This window comes from Lepidochelys kempii, chromosome 1 (genome assembly GCF_965140285.1).
Source record: "Lepidochelys kempii isolate rLepKem1 chromosome 1, rLepKem1.hap1, whole genome shotgun sequence".
Classification (NCBI taxonomy): Eukaryota; Metazoa; Chordata; order Testudines; family Cheloniidae; genus Lepidochelys; species Lepidochelys kempii.
The window spans coordinates 165,791,041-165,815,784 of NC_136380.1; positions in this window are offsets into that span (position 1 = coordinate 165,791,041).

Genomic DNA, 24,744 nt, shown 5'->3' on the forward strand with positions numbered 1-24,744 from the left:
TGCTCTCAGGAGATGTAGCAGGGGCCATACTCTGAATCTTTGAATGACACGATCTGCAAAATCTAATTCAGACCCCAAAGGGTGGAAGTGTGATGTAGAAAATCACAATTGGGAAGGGTGAAATTCTACTTTATCTGCTGGAGAGATACACGGGTGGGGTGGAGAGGGGCAGATGGAGCTCTAGCCCACTCCCTCAGACAGGCCAGTGAGTCAGAGAATGAAGCACCACCGAACTTGGGTGTGAGGTTTTTATTTGGGATGGGATGGGGGTTCAGGGCAGCACCTGAGTCAGAGTCTGAATTAATCCTTCAGTTAAGACATACCTGTGTGGTCAGGTTTCCAAATGAGTTCAGCACATTGGATGTTGAGCTCTTGAGAAAATCTGGCTATAATTGTCACATTGGGAGCTGCTGGGTGCTGGACTCTTGAAAATCTGGCCTCAGTTGTGGATGTGGAATGCTGAAAATCTGACCCTGAGCTCATTTGAAAATCTGGCTAAAGGTTTATAATGCGTCTGTAAACAGCAGCAAATATAAAATTACAAACACATAGTAAATATAGTTCTCTTCAGCATTTCACAACAATGTGACTGTCAAGCGGAAATTATTATAGGTTCACTGCACACTTAGGGTCTGCTTCTGCGAGGATACACGTACTTAACTTTATGCATGGTGAGTAGTGAACACTATTTATGGTGATGAAGTTAAACCTATCCATAAGTTTTGGCAGGATTGGGGCTATAGGGAGATAGAAGCTTTTACTTTTGCCTGCTGCCTAATGACACACCACTTTATCACATGGTACTGGGGTTTCTGATAACTCACTCTCTGTATGTATATTGATTGAGTGAGTCCAGATTTGAAAATACTACACTTTTAATAAAAATATATTAATAGGCAAAGGCAATTTTTGTTCAAATAAGATAATTTGTGAAACCTTAGGACCCCATCCTGAGAACTGTTCTGTGAAGGTGGGTCCCAGGACTCATGTGCAGTAGCTTGCAAGACTAGGACCCAAATCAGCACTTTGAATCCATTTTTAAAATGTTCACAACTTTAAGTTAAAATGACCCTCCCATTTGGTTAGTTAATCTAGTACAAGATACCCTTTCATGCCTTATTAATTAGATATTTTCTCCTGGGAGTGAGAGGTTTACTATACTAACACAGCGGTCACCATTTTAAAAAGATGGCCATGACTGTACTGTGATATTTACCTTAGCCATGACAGTGACAGAATTTCTTACATTTTTAAAGGGTAATATCATGAATGCTGCAATAAATTTAACATTATATGAAATTCATCTACATTTTTAGTCCTCAGCAATACTGAATGTAAACAGAAACAAACCAAGCTGCATGGTGACTCCCAATAGAGCACCCATTTCTACCAGGTACTAGAAGGCAGGGAGAGAGTTGAGGTAGTGCTTTAAATATGAATTATATTTGGTCAAACAATCATTCCAACCATGTATTTTTTTCATATTAATCAGAAGCTATACTGATAATAAAATTAATTATGCTGACTAGTAAAACTTTGAAAACACCCTATGTGTTAGTAATAAGGCATAGTTGCCCATGATCCTGATGATGTAGCATATATGAGGTCAGATCCTCAGTTGGAGTAAATCGGAGCAGCTCTGTTGAGCTGGTTATCAGCTGGGAGTCTGGCCCATTGTTTTCTCTGACTGCAGTACACTGCACAAATAATAATATAGTTATGACACCTTGGTCCAAATTCTGCATGGATTCATGGAACCCCAATGAAGTCATACAGGGTGTAGATCAGGGAAGAATTTGGTTCCAGGTGTTTTGTGTTTATTAAAAATGACGGCATATTGTAGAGTATATAGCGTAGATGAGGAATACTAACAAACTCCTTCTACAGCTTCTGAACTCTTGGAAACCACTCTGTCTTCCAAAACATATGCAGGTGACATCAACATTTGGGGGCTTTCTATTGAGTGACAGACAGATCAGCAGGGTTAGGAAGGAAAACAGCAGAAAGTGCAGTCTTGTCGAGTCTGATAACGTATTAGACCCAATGTGAGACCATTCATGTCACAGTTTTCTCAGATAAGTTTAAACATAGGAGCATCTCACAATAGGTGTTACTCACAGTGGTGGATGCCTCAGCTGGGATTTCACCGTCTGCAGTTTTTAAATTCAGTTGTGTCCCCAAGGGCTAATCAATATTGATGGCAATTATTCTTAGTGCCCAGACCAAGTGAAATGGGTGTTTTTCTTCTTTTTCTTGGGTAAAGTGAAATATAAAGTAAAAAATAAATCCCTTATGTACTACAGTACATAATATCCCTAATGTACTGCAGGATTACATAATAGCTACAGCTATTTTGCATCAAGTTTTCTTTGCCCATAGATAGAGTTTAGTCCAATAATGAGTCCATTGCTTTAGCCCTTAGCCAGGAATGATGTGTGCTATTTATATAGGAGTGCACTGCACAATGGAGAATTAAAAAAACCACAAGCTCATCATGAAGCAATTGTTTTGAGCGTTACATTAAGGCCATTACCACAGGTTTTATTTATATATTTCTGTTTCTAAGCTTTAACCTCTGGAGGACGAAGTTGTTTAGAGTGAACGTAGGGAGGTTTTCTCAATATACAATAGGTCTACGTGTAAGAGGAAATGCAAGCAAACAATTATATTTTTGCAGAGAAGAAATTGTGAAACTTGCAGATTATCAAGGCTGCAGTTTTACTTGTGCCAATAGTCTCATTGCATTCAATGAAATTACTCAGCTGAATACAGTTAAGCAGGTGCATAAGGATCAGTGCCTTAAAATGTTTTTTTTAAAGTGCTAAGTCTGTCATTGCCCAATAATGGATTTTTCCATGTAATCAATTTTTAACAATATTTTAGGGTTCTGACATCATATTTACATATATTTTTATTTACCAGTGACTAGCCCACTTCATACATCTCTGGTGTTTTGCCTACTTTTGTGATTCAGCCTGTCTAAGCTTTGTGTCAAATTACTTATTACGTAAGTATCATAAGAGCATTATTGGCCGGGGGGAATTCCTCAGAACAAATGGCGGGTTAGCTAGTCGCAGTTTCATACCGGTGATAAAACAAAACTAAACTGAAACAGTTGAGAAGGGAGGGGAGAATGGGAATGGATACGTGCTGTGAGGGAATGGGTAAAGGGCCCATGTGATAAGAATGTTGTGGGTCCTGGGAGGTAGATTATGGGTATGTGTGTGTGTGTCCCTACACTAGCGAGCTTACAGCAGCACAGCTGTACTGATGCAGCTGCGCCGCTGTAAGACTGCTCGTGTGGCCACTCTGTGCCAATGGGAGAGAGTTCTCCCGTCCACATCATCAAACCACCTCCACGAGCGCTGGTAGCTGTGTCGTTGGGAGATGCTCTCCTGCCGACATAGTGCTGTCCACACCGGCCCTTCTGTTGGTATGACTTATGTCGCTCGGCGGGGTGGTTTTTTCACACCCCTGAGAGACATAAATTATCCTGAGAAAAGTGGTAGGGTAAATGTGGCCATATGAGCGTCTTAATCTTGAGAGTGTGACTGCCATGGTCTCAAAGACTGAGCCTCACCGTTCTAATGCTTTCCCTCTAGCTTTGCTTTCCTTCTTGTGAATAATCGCTTAATGGTATGTCAGTGTCTAGAAAATCATTGCTAATATTATAATAATGTAATTTGCAGCTTAGCTGGCAATAGCTGATCATAGACCATGTTTCTACATGGAACGATAATTTTCAGCTCACCATGAGAAAGTATTTCTGTTAGCTCTGCAATGTGAAGCTAAAAGAAGAGTGGAGTTTAAATAGCAGCTCAGGGTAAAAGTTCATACTGAAAGTGTGCAAAGTGACACGTAAGTCATATGAAGGGGAAGAGGATAGTTAACAGCACAACTCAACGGTTTCTCCTGCTTACAGATGTAGTGCAAGCTCAGTTTGCTGAACTCCAGTGAACCCAAATTCCCAATTAGTTGAAGTTGGTTATGTTTCTTGGGGCTGTTCTGGCTTCAGTTTTGCTCCTGAGGAACCTTAAGTTTCAGTCCTGTGGAGCTCCTATACGCTGTAGGACTGAAGCTAAAAGCTCCCGCAAAGTCCCAAATCTCAAAAGGAGTTGAGTTCCTCTTCAGTTCTGCTCCTCTTTGGGGTCTTCCATGGGGCCAGGATTTCATGCTAGGGGTACTGCAGGATGGATGCTCCCTGCTGGCCCCTGATTATCTAAACCCTTGACTTTGCTAAGGTTTCAAGTGTCTCCCAAGACTTTTGTAAAATCTGATTTCTCCCATACCTCTCTAGAGGGACACGTGGGTCATCTCAGCAAGACTGACATGGCTTATTTTTTCCTGTATTAATTTTTGCTAGTGGGAGCTTTGCCTGAGTAAGGATTGATTAAGAACATTAGTGTTTGGCCACACATTTGTAATGAAAATGCTGACAGACCCTTTGTCCAGTGGCACTAGTGACCAGCACTAAAATAAACGTGGAGATACTGCAAAATCTAATTCATAATCTGTTCTAAATCATATTTATATATCCCAAATTATGGGCCTAGTTCTTTAGCCTTTGTGTAAAATAAGCAGCATTTGGTCCTATAGGTTTTCTTTGGCTTTGAGAAATAATGTGCCAGTTAATTGGGAAATGGGGTTTGGAAACATTTGTTATAAAGCTCCAATAATTTGTATTTTATTTTGTAGCAACTTCTAATAAAGGAACCTGATTATGGTGGGGATATGCAGTTAATTAGCATTAGACTTCTGCTTTTGATTAATGCTACTGATTAGTTTCTATCCTTGACTTTTTCCAATTAAGGCATAGATGCGTTGGTGCTAAACACCTGGGTAGATTACCTAATTAGATGAAAGAAACATGTACACTGGTTTGCAGGTTAATTATTTTAACTTTCAATGCTTATTTTATATTAAACATGCTAGGTTCTTTTGAGGGACTGTAGAAGCAGTCTCAAAGTTTGAGCAGAAAGCAGAATCTTGCACAAAAGTCAGGGCAGCTGGACGTATACCAATTTTTCTTTGGTTTTCATGGATCTGTGTGTACAGATGTAGCAGTAGGAGCAGTGGTCAGGTTCCAATTTCTGGCAGATATAGCAGGGCCTATGGAGAAACCTGCAAGAAGGGAGTAGAGCAGTGGCTCTCAACCTGCGGGCAGCTTGCGGCCCAATCAGCACACAGCTGCGGCCCATGTGACATCCTCAGAGGCATACAGGTAGCATATATACTGTGTGGATGCAGCCCACATAACACATAGAGAGCTGCATATGCAGCCCACACTAGTAAATAGGTTGAGAACCGCTGGAGTAGAGGATTCACAAGACTGTATGACTGACTGGGAATGGAATTCATAACTAACTTTCCTCTGGATGGGGGCACAGAGCCTAAGCTCCTAATGCTACTGATGCCTGGAACTCTCAGAGTGAAGGAAAAGCCTCTCTCCCATTGTACCATACTACACACTCCTTCCTGAAAGGAGCTGTGCCATCACTCTCATTCTCTTCTCTGGCCCAATGACTGTTCCACAGGGAAGTGGGTGAAAGAGGAGGGACTCTGTAATCCAGTGGTTAGTGCACCCACCTAGGAGGTAAGAGACCCCTATGCAAATTCTTTCTCCCCTCCAGCAGAGGGGAGAATTGACCCTGGGTCTCCCATATCCCAGGCGAATGCGCTAAGCACTAATCTAAAAGGTATAAGGTGGCTGGTATCACCATCACCTCCAGATGGATTTTAATGGAACCAGAAGGCTCTGAGCATGCTGACCAGCTTGGGCCCCACATGTGACTTGGGTGTTGTCATAATGTCACAGTCTCGGTGCTCTGGAACCGCTCTGAATGAAATCAGACAGGAATTTAGTGCAGAGTGTCTCTCTTCAGGGCACATTCTCACCAGGGCAAGCCTTCTAGGCTTCTGTGCCTCCTGAGTCTGACCTCAGACCATTCAGCACTCCTGTTCACACTGTGAGCTCCCCACACAGTGAGTCCACCTGACCAGGACATCTGGGGAAGCCTTACACAGCTCCCAAAGGGGCCATGCACCCAACTTCACAGTCAGCAGTGACTCTCAGCCATCATTGTAAAACAGAACGTTTATTAGTCAACAGGATCACAGGGTTTCTTGTTAGCACAGAAACCAGGGAGTTACAGCAAAGTCCCTCTTGGGCCCCAAGTCCCAACCAGGAGACTGACCAGCTTCTCACAGCCCAACCACAGTCACACCTTGCTGTCCTCCTCCTTCCTTTGTCTCTTTCCCAGGCAAACAGGTCACCTGGCCTCCACCTCTCGCTTTGTTCTCCAACACCTCTGGCTGATTCTGGCAGAGGATGGGCCCCGGCCATCAGTTGCCTAGATACCGTTTGTGCCCAGGCAGCCAGACATCAGTCACACCTGCCCTCTAGGAGCCTCTGCAATGATCACGCACCCTTGTTCCACCACCTAGATACTTGAGTAACACATAGGGGAAACTGAGGCACACAGCATTCAGACAAAACATTAAGGACATTTCCACTTTATGACAGGTGTTCAGCTGCTTATCTTTCCCGTGTTTGTGAATTGCTCTGAGGCTTAGGCGGGAGATAGGCAATCAGTTCCCTAAAGGGAGGCAGCAGAGTGCCTGCCCAGGCACCAAAGGAACTTTTATCCTAAAAATTTAAGCGCCAAATAAGTTTGGGCACGAACAGGGTTTGGTGGGAATTTTGTGGATTGCAGTGGAGCCAAAACTGGGACTTCAACACCTAAAAACCTTTGTGGATCTGGGCCCCCAGCTCCCACTGGAAATCAATGCAAGTTGGGCGCCTGACTGCCCTTTGTGCACTTGAAAATCTCCCTTTGTGTGATGTGCCCCATTTTTTCTGGATTATCAAGAGAGATTCAGGATTACATAGATATAATCACGTGTACACCTGAAGGCATCACTTTCAATGCTTTGTTATCTGCCCATAAAGTAAATGGAAACTACCTATTCACCAAGTTAACACGGTGACTCTATGGTAAGAAGCAGTTGCCAAGATAATACCATTAGTCCACTGTGCAGGACAAATGCTAGCTAGTAGCAGAGTAACAGAAGTGTTCCTGTCCAGCCCACAACAGACACCTGCTCAGGCAATACATCTCCTGGCTTTAAACAGGCTGCACAGCTCACTGGCCGTTCTCCAGCCATGAAATGATTATCTGGAGAACAAAAGAAACAAGTGTTTCTTAATTCTGAAAAGAAACAACAAACAGTATCCTGTTGTGTTTTTGAATTGATGGCCTCAGAAAAGCAGATGTATATCAAATCTCTGCTTGACTGAAGGTACATAAGAAGCTAGCAGGAACTAATGGTTCATTTAGACCTTTAACAAGACAACATGTAATCCACCGAGCTATTGGGAACATCTGTAAAGTTACAATGTGCAGGGAGCTGCAGGGGAGTGCTATACAATTAAATGTTGATTTGCATATAAGTCTGCATTTATTCCAAAGCAACATTTTTTGAAATAATTGAAAGTACAAAGTATTGACGTTAGGTTTACACTGATGAAATACAGTATATTTAACTAAAAACGTTTGGAAATGATTGCAGAAACGTATTTTCGTAACTGATCCTGCAACATAATCTTGAAAAGCAAAAGTGTCAATTTAATCAAAGGATCGTGAATTCCTCATACAGAAGGCACTATCGAAGTGCAACATATTATCATATTAATAATGCCGTTGTAGTGGAACGTCATGATTCTGCATAGAAAATCAGAAAATGATCATTTTAATTGTTTGCATAAAAGAACTCATTTTACATTAATAAATAATGGATGAAAATCCAGTGAGGATTAAACTAAATGATGGAATAGAACACTCTGAAGGGCTGAAGCTTTACAACTCCTGGAGTTAGAAAAGAATGAACTAAACTTTAGTTAAGTGCTGTCTTATCAAAATCTCCTTGCTTCAAAGTCTTTCCATGAGACTAAATCTTACTCTAATCTATGTTTACACTTCCAAATAGAGGGTGCAGTCGGATCCACCTGCAGGGCTCCAATTGCGGGATTAGGCCACTAGTCCTCACAACATCCTCATGAACTGGATAGGTATTATCCTCATTTTATAGTCGAGGACACTAAGGCAGAAAGGTTAATAGACTTTCCCAATGTTACAGAAGAGACTCAGTGTTAGATTTGGGCAGGACTGGCCCTAGTCATTTTGCTGGACAGGGCAATAGTGCCCTCCCTGCTGTGTCTGAGCACAGAAAAAAGTCTGGTTAATCAGTTAAACCAAAATGGCCAGCCAAGCAGAGTAGACCAAAAGCAAAAATTAGCAGCACGTGTCCCCTGGAAGAAGGAATCCAGGGCAACCTCCCTGCTTAACCACCCTTAGAACCAGTCCTGGACCTGGGATTGGAACTCAGGAGTTCTCTGAGCATGTCTGTCTTGTATTATATGAAGATAACACCTTTCTGGCAGTGCGGATCGAGCACCAGTCCAGGACTTGGGAGATCCAGCTCTGTCACTGGCTGGCTGAATGTCCTGAATGACATAGCCTCTCTGTGCCTCAGTTTCCCCTTCTGTAAAATGGGGGTAGTGTTAAGGATCTCCTTTGTAGAGCACTTGGAGACTTACAGCTGAAAAATGCCGTATAAGACCTAGGTATTATTATTATTATTTCAAATAGATCACTTCACAGATTAGACCTACAGCTGCAGCTGGAAACATGTCGATCCAATGGAAAACTTTTTATTTTCACTGACAAGTCAGCAGTTTCCAGTCAGAGGTGCTGAACTACCTTAGCTCCCAGTGGTAACTACGGGTGCTCAATACCTTTAAAAAGCAGCACACTAAAAACCCCTGCTGGAGTCCTCACCCACACAAACTCCCATTGACCTTCAGTGGGAGTTCTTTGCCCATTAGGAGTGCAAGCTCAAGCTCTTTTTTATATTCAGCTTTTTATTGTTGACCCCTGGTAGCAGCAGGCCAGATCCAATATCGAAAGGTAACAAAAAGTGACTGGAGAACTCATATTTCTTCCTTGGTGGCTCATGTTTCCTGTGCATAAGCTATATGAAGAAGGATTATTTTTCCTAATAAGAGTCCCTGGCTCCAAGAGGAGCTCAGGTGCAGAAGGGAGAGGACAGAGGGGAAGGTTGGGTGCATGAATTCAGAGAGAAACCCTCTGCCATTTTTAACTTCCCTCTTGCTTCATCATCTTGGTGTGGGCTGCATGTGGAGAAGTGTGAGTGTAGCGATGAAGACTCAGGACCAGTTCAGAAAATATGGCCAGATCTGCAGCCTCTGTGGGCACCAGATCAGTGGTGGCCCTGGTTCTGGCTGGGGGAGGGTAGGCACTGAGGTAGACCGCTGTAAGGCCCTGATGGCGTAGGGGACACTCAAGGAGCTGCAGCAGGTAGTGCTACAGTCCATAGGGCAGCATGGGGAGACTGCTATAACTTCAAGAGGACTCAAAAAGTTCTCTGAGTTATGCCAGGTGCCTCTCAAGAGCAACTCAGGATCAGGACGGCACAAAGGTGCCTTAAAGCCACCATATCCCTCCCTGCTCCTGGGCTATGAGTACTTTGCTGCCCCTCTTAGATACGCAGTACAGAATCTTATCTGTATCTTCTCTATAAAAGGAAACCGTTATTCAGTGTCCCTACCTCCCTGCACAAACACACGCTAGTCCTGTACATATTGTTATTCCCTGCCCCAGTCTCACATGGGACTAGCTCCCCTGAGCTGGCATAGAACGGGTGTTTAGCACAGGTAGGGGATGAAAGTGAAACATTGAATCCTGGGCTTTGCAGCCAAGGCACTTCACATTTACTTTAACTGCTTTCTGCACTGATCAAGCAGCTCCAATTAGGTGGACACCTGCATGGGCACAGCGCCTCATTGCCTCCAGTGGGGCTTCATGCTCACATGGGTCTGCTTGCATGGAGCAAGTTGCCGGATTCTGGTCAAGGGAAGGATGCAGCAATTCTCTACTTGGGTCATACAGAAAATAAACTAAAAGCAGTAGCCTTATGCCAAGATCTTAGCGCAACTTATTATTTCTTATATTACAATAGCACCAAGAGGTTGCAACTGAGAGTGGGGCCCCATAACTGTGGCTGCTGTACATACCCATAGTAAGAGACCGTTCTAGCCATACACAATTTATAATCTGAATAGACAAGACAGAAAAAGGGTTAAAGAGGAAACAGAGGTACAGATTTTCAGCAGGTCAGTGGTAGAAGTGGGAATAGAATCCAGGTCCCCTGACTCTCAGCTCAGTCCTATGCCTCTTGAAGAAACTTTGAAACCCCTCCCCAGCTCAAAACTTAGATCAATCATATTGTATCTATAATAAAAGGGCCAAGGAGTGCAGCTATCTCAGTAGTTTACCAGCCCAAGAGACGTTTCTCCTCCTTAGAGCTCCTTCCCCAGGCTGACTTGGGTAGACAATTTTCCTCTAATTTTTGTCCTCAGTTTTTTAAGCTGGTCATGGTGACTCCCATCTGGAGAAAAATGCCCTTGTTTAGAGTCTGAGGAAAGAAGTAACTTTCATTCTAGGTCCTTGCTTCCTTCTGTGCTTAACCTATTTGAACTAGTCAGATTTTGCCATTTCCTCAAAACCATAACCCTGTGCTAGGTTTAGAGCTGGTCGTTGTACTGAAAGGGCCCTGATCAACATCTTTAGCAACCTTCCCATTGATAAATCTAATGGTTCTTGTTCAGCTTTAATCTCATGGGATTCATCAGTGGCTTTTAATATGAGTGAGCATCAAACCCGTGACAACCAGTTCTCCCTATCTGGGGTTTAAACCCTTGCACTTCAGTGACATGGACTGGAATAAAAACAAAACCTTTTGAATATTTTTGTGAAAACAGCATTTGTGTTGAAATGTCAATTTTTGGACCAAACCATGAGGGTGGGTTTTTTTTTTTTTCACTTCAGGAAGGTGTATGTTTGTGTCTCTTTCTCTCTGCTCATGGTGCAGCCACTGGCTTGGGATATGGGAGAAGCCCTAACCACCAGGCTGTAGAGTGTGAGAGTCCCTTTTCCCCCTGTCCCCATGACAATGTCATTGAAACAGTCTCTGTGAAATGTTTCTGCTTTGATGAAAAAAAAGCATATTTCAGCTAAATTAAATTTTGCCAAAAATATTCCAAACAGCTCTAGACCAAGCCACAAGCAAAGGCCCTGATTCTGCAACTAAATCCTCATGGGCAGAATTTTTCACCAATCTGGCGGTATGGCTCCATTGGTAGGGCCCCAAACTGCTCCTCTTCACTCACCCGTCCCTATCATTAAAATACAAAAGGGGTGTGTGTCTGTGTGTGTGTGTAGGTATGTGTGGAGTGCATAACAGTGCCATCACCTTCCTGGTGTTGAATCTCCACTAGGGCACAAGGCTGGCAGAGGGAGGTATAATGTACTAGTGACTCTGGCCCTCTGGATTCATACGCCACACAAGAGCAGTTCTGCATTCAGGAATAAGGGCATCATGCTCTTCCAAATTCCATTGTGAATGTAAGAGATTGATGTGTTGCACTGTAAACTGGAACGGCAAACGGAAGAAAAAGCACCATTCTGTGTCAGCTGTTTGGGGAGAGAAAGGAGTAGACTATTTGTGAAAAAGCTTTTCTGACTCTCCATGTGATATATGAGTTGAATGTGCCTATTTGGTCAGTTAGGATTTTGCAAACACCGCTTCTGCAGTGCACACTTTACTTACAATATTGAAAATAGGAATGAGCCAGATCCAAAATCCCAGATCCCACTGAATTTTGGAGGAGTTCAGATTTGCTCTCTAGTTAAAGATACTTTTCAAGCTTTGCATTGTTCATATTTATTGGATAATACTTTGAAAAATTCCCCTATAGTTTCCCGGTGTATGTAAGGTTCTAATATCTTAACTTTTCCATGTTTCTGAAGGGAATAATTGTTGAAACAGCTTTGCAAGTTTTTTTAGAGAGAACTTGTATATCAACTATAATACAAGATCTTTTCTTCAGGGTACTTGGCCACATGTCTTGAATCCATGGTACAAAATATATACAAACAACTGGAGGGGTGGAGGTATTTCTTGGCTACAAGGGCCAGAAGTTCCTTTGTCCCTCCAGTGTTGTCTCATGTCCTTGTGTAGTTTTCAGTGTATTGTTCCAGCTGGATTATGTCTCCACCACCATTTCTGCTGCTAAGGAAATTCTTCAGTTGCAGATAGGCTTTCCGCTGTATCCAAGGCTCAAGCCAACTGTCTGCTTCAGTACATAGCAATGACATAAAAAGCATATTTTCTTTAAAAGTTATTGGGCTACTAACCATAGAAGTGTTAGCATACTGCACTCTCATTACCATACACAATGGAATCAAGGGTATATTTCCAAGGAGGTGTAAACACAATTTTGTGCACAAATCCCCTGAACAATACTGGGGGGATTTATGCAGCACTCTGAAATTGTCCCCCTTAGTATATGTAAGAGCATTAATGCCTCAAGGCTGAATTCATTATTGACTCTGAGTAAACAGTCCTTTTAAAGACTATACACAGTGAAGGGGCCAATAATACACAGCAAATAGGTAGACAAAGAATTACACTGTGACAATTAGAACAAAAGCGAGAAGGAGCGAGGTACATATAATGAATCATTAATGATCATGAGTTGTACGATGCCTTTCTACAGATGCTGAGGAAGAGAAGTGGAAGGGCTGAAATTCTCTGATGTGTTGCAGAGATGCTAGTTTCTCCATGGTTAAGGTTGAAATAAGGCTTCACTTAAACCCAATTTTGACTCCACTCCCATGTTGCAAGTCTGAAATAGATCCACCTAAAATGTCATAATCATGATCTTACGTCATAAATTGCTCTAGAAAATGTGAGGCTAATGAGATAAGGTGCTTGGGAGATAAAAGATGTCCCTGAACTGAGATAGTCTGTCTTCCTGGACATTTTCCAAATTTTGGACTCACTGGAGCTAAAATAAATAAATAAATAATTGACCTGTACATTTCACATATGACTTGATACCTTTTCCCATGTGGGGTGTCCTTCCATAACCCTGATGTATGCTTACATGTGATGAAGGAGGAGAAACTCTATTCTACTGAGTTTAATAGACAGGAAGGAGGGATATTCTGGATAACTTGATGTATTTGGACAAAATGAAGGAATTTACTAGGCAAAAAAACTTCATTAACTCTCATTTAGGGCTGAATGAATCTCTCTTGCTTCAGCCAAAAAACCTTTAAGAGTTGAACCTTTCTTAATAAAATCACAAATGTTAGCTTGAAAACTAAGGTTCCACTTTCTAATGTTTGGTTGGTTTTGTTTTTTTAAAGAAAGAATGCAATTATTTAGTTAGTCCCCGTAGCAACCTTAATTAGGCCCTCCATGTGGCTCAATGAGAACAACCAGAAAGTTTGAGGCTATTTTATCCATTCATCATAACAGCTAACTAATCGGTGATTGCACAAACTAGAATACCTTATTCTTAATTGTACACTAGTTGCATGAAGTTCAGCTTCCCTTACTGCTATACATAGCATATGGAAAAATGTGCACTTTCATAATCCCTGATCAGACAAATACTATTCCAAGTCTCCCACTGGGTGATGATGGCATGGCACTTGCATGAGGAGAACAAAGGGTAGTACAGCGATTAAGTATCACACTTAGTGTCTGGGATGTAAATACAGGACTATAAAATCTGAGCTCTGTGCTTCACATTGCCCACACTCCATCTGCAAACTGTACAGACAGAGTATTTTCAAATTTAAGATGCAGTCTGTAAATGTGGATTTCTTAAACCTCTCCAAAAAAAAAAAAGTTGAAGGGAATATGGGAACATATCACAGAGACTTGGTGGGATAATACGCATGACTGGAATATTGGTATAGAAGGATACAACTTGCTCAGGAAGGACAGGCAGGGGAAAAAGGGAGGAGCTGTTGCGTTATATATTAAACAGGTATACACTTGGACTAAGGCTGAGACAGAAATAAGAGACAGACTTGTTGAAAATCTCTGGGTAAGGATAAAACAGGTAAAAAACATGGGTGATGTCATGGTAGGGGTCTACTACAGACCACCAAACCAGGAAGAAGAGGTGGATGAGGTTTTTTTTAGACAACTAACAACATCATCCAAAGCACAGGACTTGGTGGTGATGGGGGACTTCAACTACCCAGACATCCGTTGGGAAAATAACACAGCTGGGCACAGATTATCCAACGAGTTCTTGGAATGTATCGGAGACAATTTTTTAGTTCAGAAGGTGGAGAAAGCTACTGGGGGGAGGCTGTTTTAGGTTTGATTTTGACAAATAGGGAAGAACTGGTTGAGAATTTGAAAGTGGAAGGCAGCTTGGGTGAAAGTGATCATGAAATGGTAGAGTTCATGATTCTAAGGAATGGTAGGAGGTAGAACAACACAATAAAGACAATGGATTTCAAGAAGGCAGACTAGCAAACTCAGGGAGTTGGTAGGTAAAATCCCATGGGAAGCAAGTCTAAGGGGAAAAACAATTGAAGACAGTTGGCAGTTTTTCAAAGAGACAAGAGCAAACTATCCCACTGCGTAGGAAAAACAGGAAGTATGGCAAGAGACCACCCTGGCTTAACAAGGAGATCTTCAATGATCTAAAACTCAAAAAAGAGTCCTACAAAAAGTGGAAACTTGGTCAAATTACAAAGGATGAATATAAACAAATAACACAAGTATGTAGGGACAAAATTAGAAAAGCCAAGGCACAGAACGAGATCAAATTAGCTAGGGACATACAAGGAAACAAGAAAACGTTCTACAAATACATTAGAAGCAAGAGAAAGACCAAGGACAGAGTAGGCCCATTACTCAATGAGCGGGGAAAGACAATAACAGAAAATGTGGAAATGGCAGATGTGCTTAATGACTTCTTTGTTTAGGTTTTCACCAAGAAGGTTGGTGGCGATTGGACATCCAACACAGTGAATGCCAGTGAAAATGAGGTAGGATCAGAGTCTAAAATAGGGAAAGAACAAGTCAAGAATTACTTAGACAAGTTAGATGTCTTAAAATCACCAGGGCCTGATGAAATGCATCCTAGAATACTCAAGGAGCTGACTGAGGAGATATCTGAGCCATTAGTGATTATCTTGGAAGATGGGAGACATTCCAGAAGACTGGAAAAGGGCAAATATAGTGCCCATCTATAAAAAGGGATATAAGGACAACAAGTCAGCTTAACTTCTGTACCCGGAAAGATAATGGAGCAAATAATTAAGCAATCAATTTGCAAACACCTAGAAGATAATAAGGTGATAAGTAAGAGTCAGCATAGATTTGTCGAGAACAAATTGTGTCAAACCAACCTGATAGCTTTCTTTGACAGGGTAAAAGGCCTTGTGGATGGGGGGAAGTGGTAGATGTGGTATATCTTGACTTTTGTAAGGCTTTTGATACTGTCTTGCCTGACCTTCTCATAAACAAACTAGGGAAATACAACCTAGATGGAGTTACTATAAGGTGGGTGCATAACTGGTTGGAAAATCATTCCCAGAGAGTAGTTTTCAGTGCTTCACAGTCATGCTGAAAGGGCATAACAAGTGGGGTACTGCAGGGATCGGTTCTGGATCCGGTTCTGTTCAATATCTTCAGTGATTTAGATAACGGCATAGAGAGCACACTTACAAAGTTTGTGGATGATACCAAGCTGGAAGGGGTTGCAAGTGCTTTGGAGGATAGGATTAAAATTCAAAATGATCTGGACAAACTGGAGAAATGGTCTGAAGTAAATAGGATGAAATTCAATAAGGACAAATGCAAAATACTCCACTTAAGAAGGAACAATCAGTTGCACACATACAAAATGGGAGATGACCGCCTAGGAAGGAGTACTGCAGAAAGGGATCTGGGGGTCATAGTGGATCACAAGCTAAATATGAGTCAACAGTGTAACGCTATTGCAAAAAAAGCAAACATCATTCTGGGATGTATTAGCAGGAGTATTGTAAGCAAAACAGGGAGCCACATTTCAGGAAAGATGTGGACAAACTGGAGAAAGTCCAGAGAAGAGCAACAAAAATGATTAAAAGTCTAGAAAACAAGACCTATGAGAGAAGGTTGAAAAAATTGGTTTGTTTAGTCTGGAGAAGAAAAGACTGAGAGGGGACATGATAAGTTTTCAAGTACATAAAAGGTTGTTACAAGGAGGAGGGAGAGAAATTGTTGTTCTTAACTTCTGAGGATAGGACAAGAAGCAATGGGCTTAAATTGAAGCAAGGGCAGTTTAGGCTGGACATTAGGAAAAACTTCCTAACTGTCAGAATGGTTAAGCACTGAAATAAATTGCCTAGGGAAGTTGTGGAATCCCCATCATTGGGGATTTTTAAGAGCAGGTTGGACAAACACCTGTCAGGGATGGTCTAGATAATACTTAGTCCTGCCACGAGTACAGAGGACTGGACTAGATGACCTCTCGAGATCATAGAATCATAGAATATCAGGGTTGGAAGGGACCTCAGGAGGTCATCTAGTCCAACCCCCTGCTCAAAGCAGGACCAATACCAATTTTTGCCCCAGTTCCCTAAATGGCCCCCTCAAGGATTGAACTCACAACCCTGGGTTTAGCAGGCCAGTGCTCAAACCACAGAGCTATCCCTCCCCCCCAAGCCAGCTTGCCTCTCTTCCTGTTCCTTCCTCAACAGGCACAGGGGCCTTTGGGGTCACATGTGTTCCCTGCAAAATCCCTTCCAGTTCTATGATTCTATGATATGCAAGATTTAGGGCCTCTATTTTAAACATAAAATAGACATAAGTATACAGTGTTGTTGTAACCTGAAGAAGAGCTCTGCATAAGCTCAAAACCTTGTCTCTCTCACCAACAGAAATTGACCCAATGAAAGATATTATCTCACACATCTTGTCTCTCTAATCCATATAGAACTTCTTTATCTACAAAGATCAAAATGTTTTACCTATAAAGGGTTTAGGGACTATAACTCCCCATTTTTCCAATTTGATTCACTCCTGGATTTCAACCCCCCAGCAGCAGATTGTACATTCTGGGTGCAAGTACAAGCAATGGCGCGGAAACACTTTTAACAGCGGGAGTGCTGAAAGCCAGCCCCCTTGCCCCTCTCTGCCCCCCACCAGAGGTGGGGCCAGGAGCAGGGCCGTGTCTCTGAAATGGGGGGACCCAGAGAAGGGTAAAGGGGCCGAGGCTGGGGCCACAGCTAGGGGCGGGTGCAGGGCCAGGAGCAGAGCCCCGGGCATGGGGCCGGCAGCAAAGCCTCGCATAAAACCTGAGGGTGCTGCAGCACCCCCTGCACTCCTACTTCTTGCACCTAAGTACCCAACAGATCATAGGCATTGAATTCCCTTACTCATAACTTTGTCTGTCAGTTAGGCTTTTCTAGACATTCATCTCTAAGGTCTCTGCATGTGCCAAGTCTGAAGTTTTCAATCTAAATTATCTGAGTGGGTTTGAAAGGTTGAATAAACACTGAAGAGTCTTTTTCCAAGCTTTCCGCAAACCAATTCCCTTTTGAGCAGAGCAAAAGGATGAGAAATTTTAGCTTGAAAGGTAGGTAGGTAGGTAGGGGTGTGTGGGTGTGGGTGTGTGTGTGGGTGTGGGTGTGGGAAAAGCCTCTGACCAGAGGTTCTAAGAATGAAAGTGCTGTCTCAACCATAACTAATAACCAGAAACAATCTCGTTTTAAGCAATTACTAGACTGAAACATAGTAACTTGGAATAATGGCTGTTTAGCACAGGGTGCAGTGCTCTGAAGAAGGAGGCACGTGTGGTCCTGTGACTGAAGAAAAAATCATTAACTGGTCAAGTGAAAAAGCTGCCACATGCATGTCATTTTTTAAAAACAACAACCAAAAATTGCCTCCACCCTGGCAGTCTGCTTTTGATCCATTTCAGATTAACTTTATATCTCTGACCTCTGGGAAGCTGAGGAAAGATGGCACAGGCATGGTGGGTGACCTCCTATGAGGAAATGGGGAGGAGGTGTTTACTGGTGGACTTTCAGGTTGATGTGTGGGATTTGCTTTGCACTGCAGGGTACCACACTTCCCCTTTGTCTCCTGAAAGGGAATGTCCTGTAGGGTTGCTGCCTCTTCTTCAAAACACTGGATGCAGACTGTGGTGTTGGTACCAAGAGATGGAGGAGCAGCAGAGAGGGTGAAAACAAGTGACATATTGGCTTGTCTTCTCCCCTTGTGCTGCTGTGATGAGTCCAAGGCTTCTCCTGGCTCTGTGCTTGGCTTGCTGTGCTGGGGCTGCCCTTGATTCCAGTGAGGACTATCCAGTGTGCCTCAGCCCTGGGCTGTTAAGTCATCTTGTTGGCTAATTAAGGCTGGTCACCTAGAAAGGCTCATCTGTTCCCAGGTAAACTGTTTTGCTATTTTTCCCCTTTGGCCACACACAGAGAAATCTCTCATCAGTTTTCCAAAGGATGGACGGACTGACTGTCTCACATACCAAAAGTTAATATCTTTTATTGGACCAACTTCTGTTGATGAGAGAGATGAGTTTTCGAGCCACATGGCTCTTCTTCAGGTCTGGGAAGCTAAACAGCTAACAGCTAAACACAGCTCACAGCTAAACGCCAGGTGGAACAGATTGTTTAGCATAAGTAGTTAGTACATATTCTCGGGCAGCCGTTCTCAACTGATGGTCTGTGGCCCACTGAGGGGCCATAAACCATTTCAGGGGATCCGCCAAGCAGGGCCGCTTGGAGCCCCGAGCCCAGGCGCTCTGCAGGGCTGAAGCCCGGAGCCCCCCAGCCCCGTGAGGCTAAAGCCTTCAGCCCTGGAAGAAGTCACATTGTGGGGTTGAAGCCCTGAGCCCTGGCACCCCAAGCTCCGGCAGAAGTCGCCTCATGAGGCTGAACCCTCAAGCTTCTGCTGAGCTTCCAGCCTCAAGGGGCTAAAGCCCTGAGCCATCACCCTGCTCCCAGGGGCAGAAATGGAGTTGGAGTGTGTGCAACACCTCTGGAGGTCAGACCTCGAGAGCAGTAGTGTTCTAGGGATTGCACAAGAACATCCTGCCTGCTTTATAAGCTATTGCTGTACCAGACCCTTCCTCTTCTCAGTGAGTACAGCAGTAGCAGCAAGTTGTTCCTTCCATCTGCAGTAATTCTCTTTCAGCTTCACAACCCAGTTACCATAAGACACTTCAAAGTCTGTCCTAGTTCTTCATTAACAGCCAGAAGACAGTTGTGGCACTTTAAGAACCACAAGGTTCACTTGAACCCTTCTATGACTATTTTTTTTTTTTTGGAGGGGGAGAGGTCACGTCATTACAGTACATTTGCAAAAGTCCTCTAGCATTTATTATTTGCATTTTTAAAGTCACTATTTCATTTTAAATTTTAAACATGGCTAGATGGTTTTGGCCAGTTCCACTGGCTTTTCTTTGCATAGCTAACAGGTTATGACGAATAAGGGATTTTTGTGTCAAATTTTTAAAATAGGCTCCCTGCCAGATGGTCTGAGAACAAATGCGTGAAGTTATGTGCTTTTGGCAACTGTTCTTCAACTACAGGGAGCCAAGAACTGAGACTGTCAGGTACAAATTTTGAAGAGGGATCCTTTTTATACGCTTCCTTTGCAAAAATATTTTTGGAAAATATTTACATGGAAAAGTCAATGCTCCTCTGAAATGTAATAATGGTAAATTTGGACATTGTATTTGACAATTACTGTGTGAAATAGCAGAGTTTTAGTCCTGCTTTGCTGCCTGCGTATTGCATAAAATCTTCTTTTGCCTTTATTTGAAAAAGTGTGGTGGCTACTTTCTGGCCCTTTGGGCCCAGCACAAATCAAATGTATAAAAATATGAATTTTCTTTTTTTCATGAATTATACAGGGCTCATCACAATGCAATCCTGTAAAAGGGTTGTTTGGCTGTTTGTTTGATTTTTAAAGGGAAGTAACTTTATTTTGATTAGTGAGGGGCCAATATACCTTTTATCTGCAATTCTGTCATCGCTGTGTTCCTAATAAGTATGGGCACCTCCCCACATCCATAAATGTTCCTAGGGTGAAGCTTAGTCTGAGAACATGACTGGGAGCCAGGGACTCCTGCTTTCTAATTCCATCTTGGGCATTAACTCTTCCTGTGAGTTTTGGCAATTGACAAGACTTCTTTTCCTCACTTTCTCCATCTGCAAAACGGGAACAATGATATTTATCTCCCAGGGGTGCTGTGCAGTACATGTAATAACTAATTGGTCTATGTTGCCATAACTTATTGAAGATAAATGCATGTCAACTGGTGGGCATTTTCACCAGTCTAGGAAGGGAAGCAAACTCTGTGACCTAGTCCTTTTAAGGCCCTTTCCTCAGTGCACAACTTATTGTTTATAACAAAGGACATAAACAATACAAAATAAAATGACTGAAATACTGGTCACAATCCCCAGAGGCTTTTCCCTGCCTCACCCAGCCAGGGAGAAGGGCACACGCACTTGGACCCAGCTTCCTTTTCCTAATATACCATACCCAGGCAGGGATCCTTCTTCCTTTCCCATGTAATGCTTTATTCTGTCACAATTCAGCAGCAGTGAGCAGAAATAAACCGGGTGTGAAGGGATTCTGAAACTGCTCCTGAATTTGATTCTTCTATGTTGCTGCAGTTTTTAAAAGATAGAAAGTGGGGGCTGTGATGAAGGAGCTGTGACCTTGGGGAAAAATTATATGGAAACAGTGTTTTCAGATCGCTGTTAGACCCACTTCAAAGAAGAAGAGGAAGAAAAAACAACCTCTAGAGGGTCAACAGTACTTTATGTAAACAATCTGAGGGCCTGATTCTGCAAACCCTTCTTGCTCAATTGGGACTACATGTAGGATTTCACGACGGGGCCCTTCCATCCCCAAATAAGGGGAGGCTGTTTATAATGTATGCTGTAAAGACTTATTGTCCTTTCATATTTGTTTATTTCAGTGGTATCCTATTCATATGCCTGCTGTATGGCAAACTGGTTTAAAAAAACTGGCCTTGGTCGCGATCATTTGTACGTAGTGACACCCGGTGTATTTTGATTTGCTGAACACTTTATTGCTAATCATAAAGCATTAGGATTGTTTTCTTTTAAAAGGCAGGTTATAAAGTTAAAACTTCCTTTAGAAACACAGTCAGCATCTCATTTTTCTCTCTTTGAGTTCTGGTCAAATAGTTTTTAACTAGATTTTTTTAATGCAGATTTCCAGCTGGAAATCGGGTGTCAGTTTCAAAGAATATTATGCTTTATTTTACTGTATGAAACCAATAAACCTTTTCTAATGATTTTCTATTCAGCAAAAATATTGCACTGCACTAGCTTGTTTAAGGAGACATATGAAGGCCAGTGATGGAATATTAGGCTATGTGGCTTGGTGCAGCCTGGCCAGAAGGCTGCAATGAATCTAGCATAAACAGAGGCAGCTGGTCACACAGCATGGTGTGGCGGGCCCACGAAACATGGCAGATGCAGCTTCAGCTGTTATTGGGTACAGAGCATCAGCGTCCAAGCCCAGGTCACATGAAGGACCCATTTTAACTGTGACAGTACAGTGTCAAACTGCCATTCTTTTTTTTTTTTTTTTTTTGAAGTCTGCCAGATCTTTGGAACAGCAAAACCCCAGCCTTCAGTTCACAGGCCAGGGGACAAAAAGATCACATATTTCAAGGATTATAAATTTCTTCTAGGCTTTGTGATTAGGGGACAGCTCTGCTTTTAGAGTTTTAAGACTTCACTCCAACTCAAAAAATCCCACTACAGAATTAATATACATACGCTAAGAGTGAATAAACTACTTACAGTTTTAACACTCCTTCCACGTTACTAATGCATTCGTTTAATGCAAAATGACAAGCTTGGTATGCAGTACGTGTAATATTTTACACGTAATTGTCAGTGTTCTGGAAGGTCTGCCTGAATTTTAGGCAACAAAAAAATACAGGGTTTTCAGTGCTTTCTAATCTCCTTCTTATTTGCTGTAGCCTGCAGAAGCTAAAATTAACTAAAAGCTCATTAGCGGAGTCCAGTGGACTAGCCACTTGCATAAAATTCACCATTACTAAAAAGAATAAAGTATTTTGCTCTTCAGTTTAGTTATGCAGTATACAAAAAAAAAAAAAAAAAGATTGCCTGTTGATTTCCATAGATAAACACAGATTTATATGAAACGGTTTTTAAGTTGCCTGCCAGTCCACCATGATATCTGAGCACCATGTAAAAAAGTGTTACTTTTTGTGTAAGAATCTTAGCAAAATAAGACTAAATTTTGACCTGATATGATGGAACTTTTTAACTTTTTCTTGTACATGATCTCAAATTGGGAGGGGGGGAGGTGTATGCTAAAATACTATATATATCTATTCTGAGGGGGCATTGCATGCTGAGTTTGCAGCAAGGTACTGTATACAGTATGTACATTACTGTGTAGCAATGTGATATATCAAATTCTTTTACTAAAATTTTCTGAAAGGTTTTTCAAAAACCAAATTGTCATTTTGTTTCTTTGTCAAGATAATCTTTAAATGGGTAAACAGAAACCATAAAAAGGAAAATAGTGAGAAATCCAAGAAAAGGCACAAAGAAAGAGTGTTGTGATGGGCCAGCAATAGGTCTGTAACTTAAAAGGCAATTTCTTTAGATCTTTTTTGCATTCAAGAGACTGTGGTTCTATTTATTTAGGGATCAGTGGTAGGCATTTGTGAACCATTATGAATTGAAGCCTACAGCAGCATTGCTTTGTGGCTGCTACGGGTATCTATAGAAACAGAAGTAAAAAAGCAAATAGGGTAGGATGTGCGGAGGGTCCATTGAGAGGTGCAGTGGTTCAAACTTCATTTTACAGTCCTGTCATTTCTGAAGAACTGGCACACTTTAGGTGGCAAATACATTAGTTGGTCTCAGCCTAGTCCCCAGTGCACATTCATCTGTCTCACAAAACTACCACACAATCTGGCTTGACTTTGGTTCTGAGAATGTGAAGATGTCCAAGACTGGAATGACAGAGGTACTGCAGGTCAGGACTGGTGCCACTGGCTGAATATTGTGGGGACGTCCGCAGGGATGTTGGAATCATTTGTATAGTGGGGGTGCTGAAAGCCATTGAACCAAACTGTAAACCCTTGTATCTAATGAAAATCCCGTCAAGCCAGGGGGTGCGGAAGCACATCTTGTTCCAGCACCTATCAGAATATAGTTCTTAAAGATGGATGCCTAGAATTAGAATAAAAGTGGGCTGATTTTCAGAGGTGCTGAGAACTTTTCACTGCATAGCTCAGCACCTCTGAAATTACAACCACAGTCCAACCATGCCATTTTGCCATTCCATTTTAAACAACGTCACTTACAGTAATATTTTATAAGCAAGGTCTCACTGGACATATTCATGCTCTTGATTGCTTTTATTCTCTAATCTTTAAACAAAGAACTGTGCTTTTTATTTTTTGTCACACAAATTAACTCCAACGGTTGATTTTTCATCCGCATGTTAAATAGAACTCTGTCTAGAAAAGTGTCCACTGCAAAAGAGAAGTTAATGGATTAAAATTTCCCAAAGTGCCTAAGTCCCATTTTCAAGCGATTTAGGCATTTAGGAATCTGAGTACCACTGAAAAATCAATGGATTGTCTGATCTGGCGAATTGATTCGCATGGGCATATTTCTGTTCTGGACATAGCCTCATTGATTGATATCAGTGGCACGCTTCACAGGCTTCGGGGTTCGCATGCCCAGATCAGCTTGCTGGATCAGGGCCATAGTTTAGCCATAGGCAACATTTTGGGAGGTGAAATTCAGATCTAAAGAAACAAACAACAACAACAAAAAATCAACCCACAGATCAAACGAAATCTTCAGTGTTTCATGGACCATTAACTAAAATGAGATGCTGCCCTTTTGCTCACTTCTAGAAATGGATTGCCCAGAGGGGTGAATTATAAAAGTCACAATGGATGATGTCTGAGGAAAGATGCAATCGTAAATTTTGGTGGCACTTCAAATGAGAGGCTGCATCTTGATCCATACTTTAACACAACACTAATGCGCATGTACATCACCTACCATTGTGTCATTGCAGACCCAAGAAGGCTTGTGCTGTGACAGAGGGGAGCCCTCTGCAAGTGGGCACATGTCTCCTAGAAACTTTCACTTACTCTCCTGGGGCTCAAGGACAGAGGCCAAACTGCTTCTGCCCAAAGACACAGTGAGGTACCTGTAAAGAGCTCATAAAGAGCTAGATCATGGTCTTATCTGGAGCCCTGAGTAAGGGGCAGTGCCTATACAGGTGCAAATGACTTCCCCCTCCAGGCTGGCCTAGCTGGAGGGGACAGTAAGCGTTCCCACTGAGGTGAAACAAGACAGGGAGTAACAGCCCCAGGACAGCTGTCTTTGTTCCCTAGCGTACAGAACAGCAATGTGGGTAGCCAATACAGGGGAGCAAGGACCTCTAAAACACCCTACTCTCCTGCCCAGCTGTATAAGGCTGAGCCCAACCTCTTTTCCTAGGTATCCTGTCAGAAAAGTAATGTAGTGGTCTGTTTTTTTGTTTGTTTGTTTCTGCTGTTAGATCAAATATGTATTTGGAAGTAACCTTAGGAGAAGCTGATTGTCTGGGGGGAAAGTATTGTCTGCTGCTTTGAAAGGAGAATCCTCTGTCTCCCTTTGAGAGGCAGGTAACACTGTGTGTCTCTCATGGCCTCCCAAAGGGACACAGTTATGGTCTCCACTCCAAAGAGGGGCCTAGAGCGGGCTGGGTGGCCAAGGAGGGCTGAATGAACTGAAGCAAGCAGGTATCTTCACAAGCAGG